Raw genomic sequence first — 22,369 nt, forward strand, 5'->3', positions numbered from 1 at the left:
AAAAAAATCTGGAAAGATCTTTATAAAGCAATGGACATGATAAAAACAAAACCCTAAGAATGGAGTTTATAGTCACTATAGTCATACAAGGAAAAAATACATGAGAACAAAGGGACAATAAATTCTAATGGGACCCTAGAAAGAGAAATAGTATTGTGCATAGAAATTAACTGATTTAAATGTAAGTTGGGTTTAAGAACATCAGTTGGTATTGATGCTCACACCAGAGTTTTTAGTAAACAGTAAAAGTAATTTGGGATCAAGAAATAAAAGATGCTAAAAAAAAGGTTTGTTCATTGATTAGAAACCTTACATATGCACATGATAAATAATGCCATCAAGAAGGGAGATTGACCCCATACATACCACAATATTTATAGCAGTACTTTTTGTAGTAACAAAGAACCAGAAACAAAGTAGATGAAAATAGTTAATAAATTATGACACATGATGTAATGGCATATAACTGTGTAGTAAGAAATGATAAATATGATGAATGCATAGAATCATGGGAAAACTTAAATGAACTGATGCAAAAGGAAGAAAGCAAAAATATGAAAATGATATACATAACGACCAAAATAATGTCAACAACAAGAAAAATAATGTTAGAAAATGAATGTTGTAAAATTGTCATGACAAAACTTAGCCCCAAAGAAATGATATTCAAAGGCATTTCTCCTTGCAGAATTCTTCTTTGCAGAAGCAGGGAACTTTCAGTTAAAAAACATATAGTGACAGACTTTTTTTGGTAATTTCATCCATTTTGCAAAATTTTTTCCCAATTTTTCTTAAAAGGTATTATTCTCTGGGAGGGGTAAGTGATATGAAAAAGAAAATATATCAATTTTAAAAAGAAGATAATGTTTTGGTTTATAATATACATAACACACACACATATATATTCTGTTTACATAGATAATGCTAGTGTATATACATATGGATATAAAGATTGATGTGGATATAAAATATGTAATGTATTTTATAAAAATATAAAATACATAACAGTTAGCTGTAGTTATATTAATCTATATTTTTCTTTCTTTTTTCTTTCTTTCTTTCTTTCTTTCTTTCTTTCTTTCTTTCTTTCTTTCTTTCTATCTATCTATCTATCTATCTATCTATCTATCTATCTATCTATCTATCTATCTTAACAGATAGAAAAGAAGTAATCATGGCATAGGAGATAGAAAACCAGCTTTAGAGCAAAAACTTCTGTGTTTGATATACACTAGTAATGTGACCTTTAGCCTCTAAGTTATGATCTGCCCTGGTAGAGACATCTTCCCCATTGAGTATTTTCTATGTCAATAGAAAATTTAGTGCAGAAAAAGAAACAGAAATTAAATGAGATAGGAGATGGTTAGTTACTAATAAGGAAATATTTCAGAATTTGTTTTCTCTGTGTGAAATCAGAAGTACTGATTTGTCAGTGTAAATAAAGTACTAGAAACATCCAGTTAGAAGAATAAAGATAATTAATGCATGTGATTCTATAATAGTTTTAGTCAATCTATTTAAACTAGCAATTGACTTTGAAAAGTGAGAAATGGATAAAATAGAAACCATCAGTATTTCTTAGAAAAAAAATTATTTGATCCAAAATAGTTACCACATTGAGAAGGCTGAAATAGCCTAGAATCCACCTATCCAATGAAAATTTATTCTCTTTGCCAGATGAAGATCTATGAAAATCAAAGGTTACATTGCCTTAAATATTATTTATAAATATTATCAAGGAGAATGATGGAGGGTTTCACAGCTGATTTTATTTAGCAGTCTATCTTTTTCTTTTTTTTAGCATAGGAATTTTTTTTAATTTTATAATTATAAATGTTTTTGACAGTATATATACATGAGTAATTTTTTTATAACATTAGCTCTTGTATTCATTTTTCCAAATTTCCCCTCTCTCCCTCTACTCCTTCCCCTATATGACAGGCAATCCCATACATTTTACATGTGTTACAATATAACCTAGATACAATATACGTGTGTAAATCCCATTTTCTTGTTGCACATTGAGTATTGGATTCCGAAGGTGTAAGTAACCTGGGTAGATAGACAGTAATGCTAATATTTTACATTCACTTCCCAGTGTTCCTTCTCTGGGTGTAGTTGTTTCTGTCCATCATTGATCCACTGGAAGTGAGTTGGATTTTCTTTATGTTGAAGATTTCCACTTCCATCAGAATACATCTTCATACAGCATTGTTGTTGAAGTGTACAGCGATCTTCTGGTTCTGTTCATTTCACTCAGCATCAGTTGATGTAAGTCTCTCCAAACCTTTCTGTATTTGTCCTGCTGGTCATTTCTTACAGAGCAATAATATTCCATAACCTTCATATGCCATAATTTACCCAATTGATGGACATCCATTCATCTTCCAGTTTCTAGCCACTACGAAAAGAGCTGCCACAAACATTTTGGCACATACAGGTCCCTTTCCCCTCTTTAGTATTTCTTTGGGATGTAATCCCAATAATAGCAATGCTGGGTCAAAGGGTATGCACAGTTTGATAACTTTTTGGGCATAGTTCCAAATTGCTCTCCAGAATGGCTGGATTCTTTCACAACTCCACCAACAATGTATTAGTGTCCCAGTTTTCCCACATCCCCTCCAACATTCATCATTATTTGTTCCTGTCATCTTAGTCAATCTGACAGGTGTGTAGTGGTATCTCAGAGTTGTCTTAATTTGCATTTCTCTGATCAGTAGTGATTTGGAACACTCTTCCATATGAGTGGATATAATTTCAATTTCTTCCTCTGAGAATTGTCTGTTCATATCCTTTGACCATTTATCAATTGGAGGATGGTTTGATTTCTTATAAATTAGGGTCAGTTCTCTATATATTTTGGAAATGAGACCTTTGTCAGAACCTTTAACTTTAAAAATATTTTCCCAATTTGTTACATCCCTTCTAATCTTGTTTGCATTAGTTTTATTTGTACAGAAACTTTTTAGTTTGATGTAATCAAAATCTTCTATTTTGTGATTGATAATGATCTCTAGTTCTCCTCTGGTCATAAATTCCTTCCTCCTCCACAGGTCTGAGAGGTAGGCAGTCTATCTTTTTCAAAGTTAATAGAATTGACTAGGAGGTACAGATTTTGCCTAGTTTATTTTGTGTTGCTTTTTAAAAACATTGGCTAGATAAAACAATATTAAGCCGTCAAGGCCCTCATCAAATTGTGTCTTCCATGCATATATAGACTGAATCCATGTTTCTACATGGAATATACTCAGTCACCAGTGGGGTCTGGGAGAAAATGAGGAAGCCTTAGTGGGGGAGAAGGCTCTATCACTCATAACTGAGGTGCTCCTATTATAAGATGATAAAAAGTGCTCTTATTGACTGTGGAACTGGAGAAGTTAATGACTTAGTGGATGGTGGAAAGGAGTGACTTGCCCTCTTATTTCTCTCTCCCTTTCTGGCTACAAAGCATACAAAACTCTATCTTGTTTCCAAAAAGGTGGGGAGGGAAGGAGCAGAGGTCCTATTCCCTACTACTATTGGCATATGGTGACCAGAGCATAAATCCTGCTTTGCAAGCCTAAGTCTTAATTTGTATTTATTCTTTCCAGATCTTAGGCCGACGAGAACACTTCCTGAGATGGATGTGCCCAGGATTGAAAGTGGCCTTTTGAGCTTTAGAGGTCTGGAGCTCCTGGTCCTTTCTGGTTGGAGCTAGTAGCATCAAGGAAAACAATTGCCAATAGAAGAACAGGTCCAAGCTCCATCATTTTGCCAGCAGCATGTGATAGTGGCGTTTTGGATAAGGTAGTGCTGAGGTGAAATGTAAAATGCCTCAAAGAATAATATTGAACAATGATTTATATTGTGAAAAGTTTAAAGTATCACCCTCTCAGCAGGATATAATGGAAGTTATACATTAAGTTACTGAATTCCAATCTATTACTGGAAACTTTTAATTTAATGGGTAGCGTAACTTGTATTAAGTATATAGGAATAAATTATCTGTGCAATACCTGCTTCAATTGTAGATTGGGTATTTGTTTATGGAGACTAGAAATAAGATACATAGACCAACTTGTTTTCTTCTTGGTTGTCTTGGTGGGTAGGGGTGGGAGGAGAACACAAATACTTTCATTGTGATTTCTCCCCATATCTTTTGGAGAAAACTCTAGGTTTGAACCATAACTTATTGAGCCAGTAAATAAAAATCATTTCCAAAGAAAAACAAATTGGAAATGTAATGCACTGGAATATTAGACCTTCACCCTTCTCTTAAGATTTTCTCAGCACTTAAATTGAGTTAAGTCACATGCATGGGTACAGAACAAGTCATTAATGAAGTCAAGGAGCCTCTTAGGGCTAAAATATATTAAAATCATCTGAAATTCTATAACAGATATGGTCGTGAGTTAGCAATGCAACAAGCATTTATTAAACTCCTACTACATGCAAGACACTGTACTAGTCCCGGTAATGGGTATCTGTGAAGGTCCTGTCGTCTCTTCAATTATAATCCTTCTCTGGCAGGAGATCTCTTTTCTGAAAAATCTTTTCGTCTGTGAGCAGATTTCTTAGGAAGCTTCTGGAGCCTCCAGACTATCATCTTAAACTCAATCTCCTAGTCAGACTCACTCCAGGCTCAATGCTGACTCTTTTATCCTCCCAGGGAATGGGCATGTGAGAACTCAGGGGCTTGTGGGAAAATTACTTCAACCAATGAACTTGCTCCTTTTAAAGGTTTTGTAAACTCCTTTTCAGAACTCCTTTTAAAGGTGTAAACTCCTTTAAATATGTAAACTGCTCCTCAGAAGTTCAAAGGTGTAAACTCCCCCTAAAGGCCGGAACTAAAGGTGTGAATTCTGAGCTAGAGAATTGCCCACATAACCTGAGTTCTCACCTAACAGGTATCTGACTCTGTGATCCTATATGGAGTTTTCTTGGGTTTGCCATTTCCTTCTCCAACTCATTTTACAGGGGAGGAAACTGAGGCAAACATGATCAAGTGATGTGTTTGAGGTCACGCAGCTAATAAGTATCAGACTCAGGTCTTTCTGACTCAGATCTGGCGCTCTATCCACTATGCCACCTACTCAATATTACTTCAAATTGAAAAAAGAGCTAAAACAAAATAATATGGAGCAGTTTGTATAGCTGAAAGAAGTGTGTTGAACTAGAGTAAAGAGTCCTGGGTTCAAAGCCTGCCTCTGATGCTTCCTACCCCAGTGATTTTTGGGCCATAGTCCTTTTGCATGCCCAAGGCCAGCTTCCTTAACTGTAAGATTGGGTTAGAAAGAATCTGGGTTTCCTTCTGATTCTAGGTCTCAAATAAAACCATCTCCCACATTAGAAAACCCTAATATTGCTTTTTGCCACTAGATGGCGAGCTTACCACGTTCTTCCTCAGGCTGGGAGCTTCCACACTTTCCCCCTGCCATCTATCTTGAAAAATCTAATGGCAGCTGTGCAATGTTCTCAACATTTCTTTACATTTACTTTCCCCCTATACACAACACATGTACACACACCACATATATATAGTGTGTGTGTGATAAATAATATATGTATATATAACATGTGGATATTATATATATATATATATTCAAATATTCACATGTATAGTGTTTTCTATATCTATAAATGAACACATCAGTCAATAAGCATTTATTAAACACCGATAATGGGGACCTAGGTAGCACAGCGGAGGGAGCGTTTGGCCTGGAGTCAGGAAGATCTGAGTTCAAATGCAGTCTCAAACACTGGGCAAATCACTTACCCCTGCTTGCCTCAGTTTCCTCCTCTGTAAAATGAACTGGAAAAGGAAATGACAAGGCACTTTAGCATCTTTGCCAAGAAAATCCCAAATGGGGTTGGTATAATTGAGGAAACTGAGCAAAAAGAAGCACCTACTATGTGCCAGGCATTGTGCGAAGCGCCGGAGATATCATGGATCTGCTTGTGAATTTATGTGCTTGTGTTTGTATGTGCATGTGTACATGACAACCATCTGCCTGCCATGGTGTCTATGAATTACATCAAAGCAGATGACATTCCACTGGAGGCCTGAATGCAGTTTTCATCCTTTTCATTTCTCTTGCTTAATCTTCAAACAAACAGCACGAAACAACATGCAGTGAGCTATGGGATGAGAATGAAAGTCCTTCCTAGCCTGCCCTTGCAAAGCTTCTCTAACCAAGCTAATGAGATTCATCTGGGTTTTCTTCCCACAGGTGGTCATTTCCCCCTGAGACTTATTGATGTTGCTTTCAGGTGGAGATGCTTGGGATAGCAACTTGTGGCAAGAAGAAGTCTGAATGAAAGCTCATGCTCCTTGCGTTGTGGTCTGTGGGCAAGAAAACGGGACTGGCCTTGGGATCTAGGGCCTGCTCTACTCCAAGTGACTGCAGGAGGAAAGGACCTCCAGGAGGTGATGGGGCAGGAGGTAGAAGAGCCCAGCCTTCTCCACTCCACTCCACTCACAGGTATAGTGAGAAAAACAATGAGGTTAGAGGCTTAGAGCAACTGAATCTGCTGGGGGAACCCGGGGCAGTCACTTCATTGCTCAAGGGCTGTCTCCTCCTCTGTAAAAGAGGGATATTAATATCTGCCTCCCAGGGTTTGCTAAGAGTATGGAGAAGAGAGGGTCAAAACACTGTAACAGAAAACCATTCACTTATTCATTAAATAAGCATTTATTAAGTACCTACTATGTACAAAGTTCTATGCTAGGTTTTAGGAATATTAGGATTTTTCCTTTGTCTTCAAGGAGCTTATATTTTGTTTATGAGAAGAATCTATATATATTAAAATTAAATAAATATATATAAATATATTTATAGGAAGAACAAACAACATGGGGGCACATTAGTGTGTATTAAATGTGTATCATTTCATGGGAGAGGGTACTAGTAATGGGAGGTAAGAAATCAGAGCTGTTTTGAATAGTAGTTGTTATTAAAATGATTAGTTCTAATATTTCTAAACTCAGCTTCTTCATCAGTCAAGTAAAGAAAGATTTATTAAGTGTCTACTAGCCAAGTCACTTAATCTCTATTTGCCTCGGTTTCCTCATCTATATAAGGGGATTGGATTTAATGGATTCTAAGGTCCCTTCCAGCTTTAAAATCTATGATCTATAATTTTATGATCTTACTATGTGTCAAATGCTAGTACAAAGACAAAAATGAAATTGTTTTTGCCTTCAAAGAGACCCATCTTCACATGAATAATGGAAAAATTGGTAATGGTCAGAATATAGAGGGCCATTGCTTTCTTATCCCTGCTTACAATAACTCTCTTAATTAAGCCCCAAGTCACATAACTTACTTGGAGGTCATAGCACACTTTCCATAGAATCACAGAATCTCAGAATTGGAAAGAGTTTTCAGAGATCATTCAGTTGTGTGTGTGTGTGTGTGTGTGTAAACAGAGAGAAGGAGGAGAAGAATGAAGAGGAAGAAAGAGAGACAAAGAGGGGGAAAGAGAAAAGAGAAAGAGAGATAGAGAGAGGGAGGGGAGGAGAGGGAGGGAGAGAGTGAGAGGGAAAGAAGAAAAAGGAGGGAGAGAGAGAGACAGAGAAAGACATAGAAAGGGAGGGGAGAAGGAGATGGAGGGAGAGAGGGAAGGAGGGAAAGAGAGAGAGGGAGAGAGGGAGAGAACACGAACACACTCTACAACATACTTGATAACTAACTGGTCATACAACTTCTCAAAGGAATCTCAAAGACTCCCAGTGGAGCATCCAGTGACCTCCTACACAATCTATCTATTTTCAGGGAATAGCAGAATTTGAAAGTCAGAAAGGACTCAGAAACCTTTAAGCTGAAGCTAAACCCCAAAGGAATCCCAACTAGAATTTTGAGAAAGTGCTAATTGCTAGGAAGTTTTCCCTCACATTAAGCCTTAGTTCACCACTTTGTAGCTACCATTCCTTAGTCCTATTTTTATCCTCTGGGGCTCATTGAGAGAGGAAAAAAAAAACAATTTATACAAATGTAAGGTGTTTCTCACTTTGTTAATACTGTTTTCTATTTCATAGGCTGGAGAAGAGTCAGTATTTTTAAGAATCAACATTCCTCATCCCCACAAATACTATTGCAAGAGTTATTTGTATATTTCATTAAATGAAGACTTTTTCCCGTGTGTGTGTGTGTGTGTGTGTGTGTGTGTGTGTGTGTGTGTGTGTGTGTAAGAGGCCATTAAGCATCTCAAATTGAACACATATTTAGAAACTCTTTTACTATGCAGAAATGATGAAAGTCAGGGAAAGAAAATGTTCAAAGAGTGAGTGGGGGCAGAGATGACAGAGACCAGCTCCCTCTCTCATAGGGCTGGGGAGGTCACCAGAAATAGTAATGAACAGCAGTCCTGATGGATTCAAGAAATTCTTCTTTTTATTCTGGATGTAACAAAGGAGACAAAGACAGAGAAATAGAGATAGATGGATGCAGACAGAGACAAAGACAGAGACAGAGAAAAAGACAGAGGGGGAGAGGGAAGTAGAACAGAAAAAAGGAGATGTATGAAAATTTGATTCTCTGTTATCTAGAGTTTGATTTAAAAAATGTAATATATTCAACGTGTTACTTGCAAAGACGTCCTGTTTGTGTTTCTCTCTTCCCTCTTCCAGATTTCCCACCAGAATTGGATCTGGTTAATTTTCTAGATCTGGTTGCAGGAGTTGGTGGAGAGAAAGTCACCTCGCTGCTTCCATCTTGGCTCATCCCTCTCATACATTTTCCATTTCCAAAAATGTTTGCTTTCTTCTGCGCTTTGGGCCCATTTCCCTTCTTTTAGGAGGTAGATGACACGCTTTATCCTCAATCCTCTGGAGACATGGATGGTCATTGCATTGGTCAGAATTCTGAAGTCTTTTCATTGTGGTTGTTATTGTAGAAAACGCTCTCCTAGTCCTGATCATTTCACACTATATCAGTTTATACAAGTCTTTTCAGGTTTTACTGAGACCATTCCTTTCTTCCTTGACTATTGTGTAATAAGGCAGCTAAGTGGTGCAGTGGATAGCATGTTGGGTCTGGAGTAAGGTAGAACTGAGTTTAGCTCCAGTCTCAGATACTTCTGGACAAATTTGTTTTCATCAGTTTCCTCATCTATAAAATAAACTGGAAAAGGAAATGGAAAATCACTCCAATATCTTTGTCAAAAAAAACAAAACAAAACAAAACAAAACAAAAAAACACCCAACCCCCTCCTCTAACAAAACCCAAATGGGACCATACAGAATTGGACATGAGTAAAAATGCCTGAAAAACATCAACAGTAAGAACATTTATCTCCCAAGATGATCATGAGAAATAAATGAGATAATCTGCACAAAGTACTTAGCCTTAGAGTGCTATCTAAATTCCTGTTATTATATTTATTGACTCCTAGTCCATGTCCTCAAACCTATATGAGGAATTGTAGCTATCCTATGCCCAATCTAGAGGAAATAGTCTCAGTAATTTTTTTAAGCCATAAGTAATTTTCTTTTAAGTCTCTCAGTAATTTTTTTTTGCTCTGGATCACACAGCTAGTAAGTGCCAAGTGGCTGAGCTTGGATTTGAACTCAGGTCTTCCAGATTCCAGTCCCGGTGCTGTATCCACTATGTGACGTCAGTAACATTTTAACACTAATTCTTCTTCCAATGAGCATAATCCATCACACCGGTGCCACATACATCTAAAAAGATTCTACACATACAAGTGGGAAAGAAATGGAAACAGAGATTTATGGCATGGAGCTGAGCTCTGAAGCTACCTCTAAATGTATCAACATAATTGCCTCATTTTGCAGCAGGGAGGCCATGAGGCATCAGTGACTGAGCTTGTTTTTAATAAAAGGTTCCCTCCCTCCTTTTTCAGGAACTAGTTTCCTAAAACATGATGGCCTTCGAAGAGATGAATGGAAACACAAAGTTGTTTTGAGCCATTAATAATCAAAATACCACAACATATTTGCTTCTGAAGAGAAAAACCCAACAATGTTTTTCAGAATCAAAGCAATCCCCTTTCCCAACTCCGGAGAGAACATTTGAAGCTCAGGAGCCAGGATGAATCTACTGCCTTTACAGGGAGATGGAGAACTCTCAGGATGATTACCGTGTACAAGGCACAACACAGGAAGTTCATCAAATATGTTTGAGTCCTCCCTCACTTCATTATTACTGAGGAGAGTAGAATTTAACAAACAGAACTCTGTTAGAGGGAATTTAAAATTGGAGATCACTGAAAGAACTCTACATATTCTTAAAGGTCATTCATTTCTGGAGCCAATTCACTGTGTTTGTCAAAAATAGAAATATAATTCCATGATAGCTAGAGTGGTCAGAGAAGGAGAGAGACAGAGACAGAAACATGAGACAGAGGCAGTGCTTTTTATTGAATATTTTATCCAAATAATAAGACATTCTTCAACCATTTGGTTTTTCCTGGGTGGAGAGTTAATCCAAGACAACGGATAATTTAGATAAAAAATGTTTTTCTTTCTCAAATGGTCTGCATTTATTTTACTTCTTTCCTCTCTAGCTCTCTATGGCATCGGGTCAAAGGAAGATTTAGCAGTGACTTTGGAATTTCCTGATATTATTCCACTCTATAGAGCAGAACTCAGGATTAGAGGACTTTTGGCTTGGAATGTATTTTCAGAGTTGGGGGAGAGGAGGAAAAGTGATAAAAGCAATAACTTCACGAGTTCTTTCCCCCTCCCCTTACCTTGAGACCTATTTCAGGGATCTGTATTTAATTTGTCCAAGGTAAATGTCAAATCCAGGCAAATCTGTCCTCGAAATGATTTTTATCATGATTTTTTTTCCTTCTAAATGCATAGGATGCAAAAAAGGATTTGAGATTTTGTCAACATTTTCCATTCCCAATATAGAAACTCCCCCTACCAATATCCAGATGGCAATCCACCTGTCACTCAGTTGCTGTGGTGTAGGGAGTAGTGGGAATGGTACTTTGAGTTTAAATGACTTGCCCAGGGTCACATGGTTAGAAAGTGTGTCAGACAAAATCCAACATCCATTCCTACTAAAAACTCTTGAGAGTATAGGAATAAATGGATTATTCCTTAGAATAATCAGGAGTATATATTTAAGACCGTCAGTAAGCATAATATGCAATAGAAATAAACTGCAACCTTTCCCTGTAAGATCAGGAGTGAAACAAGGTTGCCCACTATCACCATTACTATTCAATATAGTACTAGAAACGCTAGCCTCGGCAATAAGAGCCGAGAAAGAGATTCAAGGAATTAGAGTAGGAAATGAGGAAATCAAACTATCACTTTTTGCAGATGACATGATGGTATACTTAGAGAACCCCAAAGACTCTGCTAAAAAGCTACTAGAAATAATTCAAAATTTCAGCAAAGTGGCAGGATACAAAATAAATCCACATAAATCCTCGGCATTTTTATATATCACTAACAAAATGCAACAGCAAGAGATACAAAGAGAAATTCCATTCCAAACAAATGTTGAGAGTATAAAATATTTGGGAATCCATCTACCAAAGAAAAGTCAGGACTTCCGGCCAAGATGGCGGCGTGGAGGCAGACAGCTGCTTGAGCTCCTCGTTTTCTCTCAGAACTTACTTCATGACAAGCCTCTGACTTAATGCTTGACCCAGAAAGAAATCCACAAATTATCACCAAGAGAAGACATCCTTGAAAGTCGCCAGAAAAGGTCTGTGTTTGCTCGGGGGAGGGTCAATCAGACTGGGCGCAGACTGAGGGCAGACAGCCAGAGCAAGACAGGCAGCTCGCACAGCTCAGACCGGAGGGGGAGGGGTGTGATCTCTGCCGTTTCTGTGAAAGGGCTTTTGCCCCAGTGTGGATGCTCCATCTTGGCAGCAAGCCAGGAGCGGTGGAGAGGGTGTAAACACCAGAGGTGAAGATTTAAACCCCAGAAAGCCAGCGTCTCTCAGAGCCTGGCCACCCCCAACCCACACCTGGACAGACTCGGTGCGTTCTCGGAGCCTCAGAGCGCAGACTCAGTACAGTCATTGCTGTTCTGTTAGTGGCTCTCTGCTGCCCTACCCCCGGTCTGTAGAGGAAGCCCATTAATACCATCCAGCCCCATCCCCCGCATAACAGACCAATTGTTTCTCTTGTCAGTTTGTTTTCTTTGATTCCTACTCTGACAAAATGAACAAAAAATTCAAAAGGGCTCTAACCATTGACAGCTTCTGTGTGGAGAGGGAGCAGACTTCAAATGCTGAGGAGACTAGGAACAGACTGTCCCCAGATGTATCCCCTGGGAGGGATATAAGCTGCTCCTCAATACAAAAGAACCTCATAGAGGAAATCAAAAAGGCTCTCACAAGAGAGCTGGAAGAGAAATGGGAAAAGGAAAGGGAAGCTTGGCAAGAGAGCCTGGAGAAGTCATCCCATGCACTCAAAGACAGAATGGATAAAGAAATCAAATCATTGAGAAACAAGATTAGTGAGCTGGAAAAGGTAAACAACTCCAAGGAAAACAGGATTAGTGAGCTGGAAAAGGTAAACAACTCCAAGGAAAACAGGATTAGAGAGCTGGAAAAAGAAATCAGCTCTCTAAAAAATAAAATGGATACAATGGAAAAAAATTCCATAGAAGATAAAAACTCAATTGGACAATTACAAAGAGATATAAAAAAAGTGAGTGAAGAAAATACATCATTGAAAATTAGACTGGAACAAGTAGAAATGAATGACTCAAGGAGAAACCAAGAGGGAGTCAAGCAAAACCAGAGAAATGAAACAATTGAAAAGACGGTCAAGTACCTTACCAGAAAGACAACAGACCTGGAAAACAGATCCAGGAGAGACAATTTGAGAATAATCGGACTCCCTGAAAAATGGGAGGAAAAAAAGAGCTTGGACACCATTTTCGAGGAAATTATCAAAGAGAACTGCCCAGACGTTTTGGAAAGAGAGGGTAAAATAGACATTGAGAAAATTCATCGATCACCTACTGAAAGGGACCCTAAAATCAAAACGCCAAGAAATATAGTGGCCAAGTTCAAGAACCATCAGACAAAGGAAAAGATATTGGAAGCTGCTAGAAAAAAACAATTCAGATATGGAGGATCCACAATAAGGATAACACAGGATCTAGCAGCGTCCACATTAAAAGAACGCAGGGCCTGGAACATGATATTCCGAAAGGCTAAGGAACTTGGTATGCAGCCAAGAATAACTTACCCAGCAAGAATGAGCATCATTTTCCAGGGAAGAAGATGGACATTTAACGAAATAAATGAATTCCATCTATTTTTGATGAAAAAACCAGACCTACATAAAAGGTTTGATCTTCAAATACAGAACTCAAGAGACTTCTAAAAAAGGTAAAAAGAAATCTTGAGAACTATACTTCTGTCAAAAAAAATATGTAAAGAACATATGTACAATTTGTCTTAGAAACTAGAGGTGGAAAGGAGATTATATCATAAAAAAGTATAAAGTGGTGGTACTACATCTCATGAAGAGGCAAAGGTAACCTATTATATCTGAGAGAAAGAAAGGAGGGAGATGAACATAGCGTGTATCAATAGACATATTCGATTTATGGTGAAACTTCTTCCACTTCATTGAAAAGTGAAAGGGAAGGAGTAAGCTAAGGGGAAGGGAATACAGTAATTTCGAGGAAAAGGGATAAAATAAGGGGAGGATCTTTAAGGTGGGGGAGGGATCCTAAAAAGGGAGGGCTGTGAAAAGCAAGTGGTGTTTACCAGTTTAATACTGGATAGGAGGGTAAAAGGGAAGGAAAGGGGAAAAGCATAAGCAGGGGTTAATAGGATGGCAAGCAATATAGAATTAGTCCTTCTAACCATAAATGTGAATGGGGCAAACTGCCTCATAAAGAGGAAGCAGTTAGCAGACTGGATTAAAAGTCAGAATCCTACTATATGTTGTTTACAGGAAACACACCTGAAACAGGATGAGACATTCAAACTAAAAGTAAAAGGGTGGAGCAGAATCTATTATGCTTCAGGCAAAACCAAAAAAGCAGGAGTAGCCATCCTCATCTCAGATCAAGCAAAAACAAAAATTGATCTAATTAAAAGAGATAAGGAAGGGCATTATATCCTGCTAAAGGGAAGCATCAATAGTGAAGCAGTATCAATATTAAACATGTATGCACCAAGTGGTGCAGCATCTAAATTCTTAAAAGAGAAATTAAGAGAGCTGCAAGAGGAAATAGATAGCAAAACTATAATAGCGGGAGATCTCAACCTTGCACTCTCAGAATTAGATAAATCAAACCACAAAATAAATAAGAAAGAAGTCAAAGAGGTAAATAGAATACTAGAAAAGTTTGATATGATAGATCTTTGGCGAAAGCTAAATGGAGACAGAAAGGAATATACTTTCTTCTCAGCAGTTCATGGAACCTATACAAAAATTGATCATATACTAGGGCATAAAAACCTCAAAATCAAATGCAGTAAGGCAGAAATAGTAAATGCATCCTTTTCAGACCATAATGCAATCAAAATAACATTTAATAAAAAGCCAGGGGAAAATAGACCAAAAAATAATTGGAAACTAAATAATCTTATACTAAAGAATGATTGGGTAAAACAGCAAATCATAGACATAATTAATAACTTCACCCAAGAAAATGACAATAATGAGACATCATACCAAAATGTGTGGGATACAGCCAAAGCAGTAATTAGGGGAAGTTTTATATCTCTACAGGCCTACTTGCATAAAGTAGAGAAAGAGAGGGCCAACGAATTGGGTTTACAACTAAAATTGCTAGAAAAGGAACAAATTAAAAACCCCCAGACAAACACAAAACTTGAAATTCAAAAAATAAAAGGTGAGATTAATAAAATTGAAAGTAAAAAAACTATTGAATTAATTAATAAAACTAAGAGTTGGTTTTACGAAAAAACCAACAAAATAGACAAACCCTTAGTAAACCTGATTAAAAAAAGGAAAGAGAAAAAGCAAATTGATAGTCTTGAAAATGAAAAGGGTGAACTCACCACTAATGAAGAGGAAATTAGAACAATAGTTAGGAGCTACTTCGCTCAACTTTATGCCGATAAATTCGATAACTTAAATGAAATGGAAGAATACCTTCAAAAATATAGCTTGCCCAGATTAACAGAGGAAGAAGTAAGTAGTCTAAATAGTCCCATCTCAGAAAAAGAAATAGACCAAGCTATTAACCAACTTCCTAAGAAAAAGTCCCCAGGACCAGATGGATTTACAGGTGAATTCTACCAAACATTTAAAGAACAACTAACTCCAATGCTATGTAAACTATTTGAAAAAATAGGGATTGAAGGAGTCCTACCAAATTCCTTCTATGACACAGACATGGTATTGATACCTAAACCAGGTAGATCGAAAACTGAGAAAGAAAACTATAGACCAATTTCCTTAATGAATATTGATGCTAAAATATTAAATAAGATATTAGCAAATAGACTTCAGAAAATCATCCCCAGGATAATACACTATGACCAAGTGGGATTTATACCAGGAATGCAGGGCTGGTTTAATATTAGGAAAACTATTAGTATAATTGACCATATTAATAATCAAATTAATAAAAACCATATGATCATCTCAATAGATGCAGAAAAGGCATTTGATAAAATCCAACATCCATTCCTACTAAAAACGCTTGAGAGTATAGGAATAAATGGACTATTCCTTAAAATAATAAGGAGCATATATTTAAAACCTTCAGTAAACATCATATGTAATGGTGATAAACTAGAACCTTTCCCTGTAAGATCAGGAGTGAAACAAGGTTGCCCACTATCACCATTACTATTCAATATAGTACTAGAAACTCTAGCCTCGGCAATAAGAGCCGAGAAAGAGATCCAAGGAATTAGAGTAGGAAATGAAGAAATCAAATTGTCACTTTTTGCAGATGACATGATGGTATACTTAGAGAACCCCAAAGACTCTGCTAAAAAGCTATTAGAAATAATTCAGAATTTTAGCAAAGTCGCAGGATACAAAATAAATCCACATAAATCCTCAGGATTTTTATACATTACCAACACAATCCAACAGCAAGAGATACAAAGAGAAATTCCATTCAAAATAACAGTCGATAGTATCAAATATTTGGGAATATATCTACCAAAGGAGAGTCAGGAATTATATGAGCAAAATTACAAAACACTTGCCACAAAAATAAAGTCAGATTTAAATAATTGGAAAGACATTCAATGTTCTTGGATAGGCCGAGCGAATATAATAAAGATGACAATACTCCCCAAACTAATCTATTTATTTAGTGCTATACCAATCAGACTCCCAAGAAACTATTTTAATGACCTAGAAAAAATAACAACAAAATTCATATGGAAGAATAAAAGGTCGAGAATTGCAAGGGAACTAATGAAAAAAAAGTCAGAGGAAGGTGGTCTAAGTGTACCTGATTTAAAGCTATATTATAAAGCAACAGTCACCAAAACCATTTGGTATTGGCTAAGAAATAGACTAGTTGATCAGTGGCATAGGTTAGGTTCACAGGACAAGATAGTGAATAAAAATAGCAATCTAATCTTTGACAAACCCAAAGATCCCAAATTTTGGGATAAGAATTCATTATTTGACAAAAACTGCTGGGAAAACTGGAAATTAGTATGGCAGAAACTAGGCATGGACCCACATTTAACACCACATACTAAAATTAGATCAAAATGGGTCCAAGATTTAGGCATAAAGAACGAAATCATAAATAAATTGGAGGAACATGGGATGGTTTACCTCTCAGACTTGTGGAGGAGGAAGGAGTTTGTGTCCAAGGGAGAACTAGAGACCATTATTGATCACAAAATAGAACATTTTGATTACACCAAATTAAAAAGTTTCTGCACAAACAAAACTAATGCAAACAAGATTAGAAGGGAAGTAACAAATTGGGAAAATATTTTTACAGTTAAAGGGTCTGATAAAGGCCTCATCTCCAAAATATACAGAGAATTGACTTTAATTTATAAGAAATCAAGCCATTCTCCAATTGATAAATGGTCAAAGGATATGAACAGACAATTTTCAGATGATGAAATTAAAACTATTTCCACTCATATGAAAGAGTGTTCCAAATCACTATTGATCAGAGAAATGCAAATTAAGACAACTCTGAGGTATCATTACACACCTGTCAGATTGGCTAAGATGACAGGAACAAATAACGATGAATGTTGGAGGGGCTGTGGGAAAACTGGGACACTGATGCATTGTTGGTGGAGTTGTGAAAGAATCCAACCATTCTGGAGAGCAATCTGGAATTATGCCCAAAAAGTTATCAAAATGTGCATACCCTTTGACCCAGCCATACTACTACTGGGCTTATACCCCAAGGAACTACTAGAGAAGGGAAAGGGTCCTGTATGTGCCAAAATGTTTGTGGCAGCCCTTTTCATAGTGGCTAGAAGCTGGAAGATGAATGGATGTCCATCAATTGGAGAATGGTTGGGTAAACTATGGTATATGAATGTTATGGAATATTATTGTTCTATAAGAAATGACCAACAGGAGAAATACAGAGAGGCTTGGAGAGACTTACATCAACTGATGCTGAGTGAAACGAGCAGAACCAGAAGATCATTATACACTTCAACAATGATACTGTACGAGGATGTATGCTGATGGAAGTGGATTTCTTCAACATAGAGAAGAACTAATCCAATTCCAATTGATTAATGATGGACAGAACCAGCTACATCCAGAAAAGGAACACTGGGAAATGAATGTAAACTGTTATTTTTACCTTCTGAATCCAATTGTTCCTGTGAAACAAAAAATTAGGTTCTACACACATATATTGTATCTAAATTATACTGTAATATATTTAACATATATAAGAGTGCTTGCCATCTGGGGGAGGGGGTTGGGGAGAGGAAGGGAAAAAATCTGAATAGAAGTAAATGCAAGGGATAATGTTGTAAAAAATTACCCATGCATATGTACTGTCAAAAAATGTTATAATTATAAAATAAAAAAAAAAAAAAAAAAAAAAAAAAAAAAGAAAAGTCAGGAATTATATGAGAAAAATTACAAAACACTTGCCACAAAAATAAAATCAGATTTAAATAATTGGAAAGACATTCAGTGCTCTTGGATAGGCCGAGCGAATATAATAAAGATGACAATACTCCCCAAACTAATCTATTTATTTAGTGCTATACCAATCAGACTCCCAAGAAACTATTTTAATGACCTAGAAAAAATAACAACAAAATTCATATGGAAGAATAAAAGGTCAAGAATTGCAAGGGAACTAATGAAAAAAAACTCAGAGGAAGGTGGTCTAAGTGTACCTGATCTAAAGCTATATTATATAGCAGCAGTCACCAAAACCATTTGGTATTGGCTACAAAATAGACCGGTAGATCAGTGGAACAGATTAGATACAAAGGACAAAAAAGGGTACATCTATAGCAATCTAATCTTTGACAAACCCAAAGATTCCAACATTAGGGATAAAAATTCATTATTCGGAAAAAACTGTTGGGAAAACTGGAAATTAGTATGGCAGAAATTAGATATGGATCCACACTTAACACCATATACCAAGATAAGATCAAAATGGGTCCATGATTTAGGCATAAAGAGGGAGATAATAAATAGATTGGAGGAACAGAGGATAATCTACCTCTCAGACTTGTGGAGGAGGAAGGAATTTATGACCAGAGGAGAACTAGAGATCATTATTGATCACAAAATAGAAGATTTTGATTACATCAAACTAAAAAGTTTCTGTACAAATAATACTAATGCAAACAAGATTAGAAGGGAAATAACAAATTGGGAAAATATTTTTAAAAACAAAGGTTCTGACAAAGGTCTCATTTCCAAAATATATAGAGAACTGACCCAAATTTATAAGAAACCGAACCATTCTCCAATTGATAAATGGTCAAAGGATATGAACAGACAATTCTCAGAGGAAGAAATTGAAACTATATCCACTCATATGGAAGAGTGTTCCAAATCACTACTGATCAGAGAAATGCAAATTAAGACCACTCTGAGATACCACTACACACCTGTCAGATTGGCTAAGATGACAGGAACAAATAATGACAAATGTTGGAGGGGATGTGGGGAAACTGGGACACTAATACATTGCTGGTGGAGTTGTGAAAGAATCCAGCCATTCTGGAGAGCAATCTGGAATTATGCCCAAAAAGTTATCAAACTGTGCATACCCTTTGACCCAGCAGCGCTACTACTGGGATTATATCCCAAAGAAATACTAAAGAGCGGAAAGAGACATATATGTGCCAAAATGTTTGTGGCAGCTCTTTTTGTTGTAGCTAGAAACTGGAGGATGAATGGATGTCCATCAGTTGGAGAATGGTTGGGTAAATTGTGGTATATGAAGGTTATGGAATATTATTGCTCTGTAAGAAATGACCAGCAGGAGGAATACAGAGAGGGTTGGAGAGACTTAAATCAACTGATGCTGAGTGAAATGAGCAGAACCAGAAGATCACTGTACACTTCAACAACAATGCTGTATGAGGATGTATTCTGATGGAAGTGGAAATCTTCAACATAAAGAAGATCCAACTCACTTCCAGTTGATCAATGATGGACAGAGGTAGCTGCACCCAGAGAAGAAACACTGGGAGGGGAATGAAAATTGTTAGCACTAATATCTGTCTGCCCAGGTTGCATGTACCTTCGGATTCTAATGTTTATTGTGCAACAAGAAAGTGATATTCGCACACATGTATTGCACCTAGACTATATTGTAACACATGTAAAATGTATGGTATTGCCTGTCGTCGGGGGGAGGGAATAGAGGGAGGGGGGGTAAATTGGAAAAATGAATACAAGGGATAATATTATAAAATATATATATATATATATATATATATATATATAATAAAAAATTAAAAAAAAAAAAAAAAAAGAAAGTGTGTCAGAGGATAAATTGGATCCCAGACCTCTTTTAAATAGCAATCTATCCACTGCCCTGGACTTCCTCTATTCAGGATAACCTTCACAGCATATAGGGCTTAGTTATGTCTCTCTAGCTGGATCTAGGGGTTCCTCCCCTCCCTTTAATCTATGAATGTCTTTATATGCAAGCCCCTAGCATCATTTAGCAATGGATCCTCGAGCCTCATAGAGATTTCCAGAGCTTCACCTTCCTAAATGGTACACTGGGAAAAAATCAAAATAAAACAATTAACTTTCATGAATGTCAACTTAATAGTTTATTTTATTTATTTATTTATTTGTTTGTTTGTTTGTTTTTTCCCTGAGGCTTGGGTTAAGTGACTTGCCCAGGGTCACACAGCTAGGAAGTGTTAAGTGTCTGAGACCAGATTTGAACTCGGGTCCTTCTGAATTCAAGGCTGTTGCTCTATCCACTGTGCTATCTAGCTGCCCCTTGATAGTTTATTAAAACCTTATTTTAAAGATCAGAAACAGTCATCATCGTGTTTCAGACAGAATGAAACCCCTCAGGTCAGCAATGGAGGTAACATTAAACACCTGAAGATCCATAATATTCCTTAGAGCTTCCTAGCTTTTGTATTTAAAGGCATTTGTACCAACAACAAAAAAAAACTTGCTTTTAAATAGTGTCTAGATGGAAACTCAGAAAAATCTCCTTAGAGTAAAGTAGATTGGAGTTGGTTCCTATGACAACCAGTGGATGTCCAAGCTATTCACTGCTTCCCAGAAGCTCAATCCATCAACAAGCTTAAAAATAAGTGACTCGTATACAGTCCCACTTTGTTTTCCATAACACACTCTTATGGGAAAGAATGACTGGAGTGTTTGGATCCTTCTTTTCTGGAGTCCAGACTGTGAGTCAATAGCATTTCAATAGATTGTAGTGAGCACAATAAGTGTGCCCAGCATTTTATAAGGCACCAAGGAGATTTAGAAGATAGAAATACTGTGAACTTTGCCGTCAGAGGTTAACAATTCAAGGCATAAATGTAATGAGGGAGAGGGAGATGATTTCAATGGTGGAGAGAACTCTTGAATGAGAAATTTTTCCACTAATGCAACTTGGAGATTGAGAGATACTTCAGGTACTAGGAGGTTAAGCCAGAGGGGTGACACAAATGCTTATGGTGGGACCACCCTCCTGATTCCAAGGCTTGTCCTCTAACTGCTATGTAACACTGTCTCTATGAACCCGAATGAGACAAATTGCAATTCCAGGCTCTTCAGCAAAGAATAGCTTATTTTTAACATAAAGGGGATGGATGACATGATTTCTAAGAAAACTTCAAAATCCAAATCTATGATTCTTAGATTCCCTACCCATTGCTGGACCTATGGGCTAAGCATTTCTATATGTAGCATTGGAAAGGCCCCTCTGATCTAAACATCGCACACTAGGTATAGACTAAGTAGAGTACGGCAAAAGTATTAAACTCAAAGCCCAAGAACTCCCCAAACAGATTAAAATGTAATTTAAGAAAGTTTAACAAAATAAACAGAAATATAATATGTCACAGATGATATTAATTTTTGTTTTCTAGATCAATATGTAGCCTGCAGGAGTCCTGTTTCTATCTGAGTTTGACACCTCTATTCTATAGTACCCACCATTAATTAGTCCCTTGATTTAAGACGTGACTCCTACACATCTTGGGCTTTGTCCAAAAGGTTGCTTAGCTATTGAATCCTACTGCTAATCCATTTGGGACCTCATTATTTAAAAGAATATTTCTCAAAATGTTCCCTGGGATTCTGACAATCCGGAGAACAGTCCAAAGGCATTTACAAATAAAGAAAAATTATAATGGTGAGCACATACCCATCACAAACCATGGCTTTGCTCTCTGAATCAGCTGTGAATGTGGATTCAGCTGATCAGAATCAGAGAACTACAGAATGGGAGGGTAGTAAGGGAGGCTGCTTAGTATGAACCCATACCCACAAATGAATTCCCTGCTGCAATATACTTCCCAACTAGTGGTAGAAGGTTCATCAAAATCAATTACTTAACTGAGAAGTTGGCTTCTTATGTTGACTATAAGACACTGGTCAACGGGCTGTTTCAGCACACACACACATACATGCATATCTATCTGTCTATTTACCCATCCATTTGTCTATTTATCATTTATCTGTCATATTTATCATCTAACATCTATTTATCTATCTGCCTATCTTACTTACCTATCATCTACCATCTATTCTATCCACCTATTCTGACAAACTGAAACCAGACATCTTTTTTAATTAAAGCATTTTATTTTCAAAATACATGCAAAGATAATTTTCAACATTCATTCTTGTAAAACCTTGTGTTCCATTTTTTTCCCTTCTCTTCTTCCCATCCCTCCCCATAGACAGCAAGTAATCCAATACATGTTAAACACTTGTAATTCTTCTATACATATTCACACAAATGTCATACCATACAAGAAAAATCAGGTCAAACAGAAA

General features: G+C 36.8%; 1 long non-coding RNA gene across 1 annotated transcript; it reads left to right on the forward strand.

The window, feature by feature from the left end:
* Nucleotides 1-8,631: 8,631 nt before the first annotated feature.
* On the forward strand, nucleotides 8,632-10,398 carry LOC141555867 (uncharacterized). The gene is made up of 2 exons (XR_012486367.1): nucleotides 8,632-8,778; nucleotides 9,512-10,398. It is a non-coding gene; the product is annotated as an uncharacterized LOC141555867 (long non-coding RNA).
* The last annotated feature ends 11,971 nt before the right edge of the window (nucleotides 10,399-22,369 follow it).

The sequence above is a fragment of the Sminthopsis crassicaudata genome, chromosome 1, assembly GCF_048593235.1.
Source record: "Sminthopsis crassicaudata isolate SCR6 chromosome 1, ASM4859323v1, whole genome shotgun sequence".
NCBI classification, from domain to species: domain Eukaryota; kingdom Metazoa; phylum Chordata; class Mammalia; order Dasyuromorphia; family Dasyuridae; genus Sminthopsis; species Sminthopsis crassicaudata.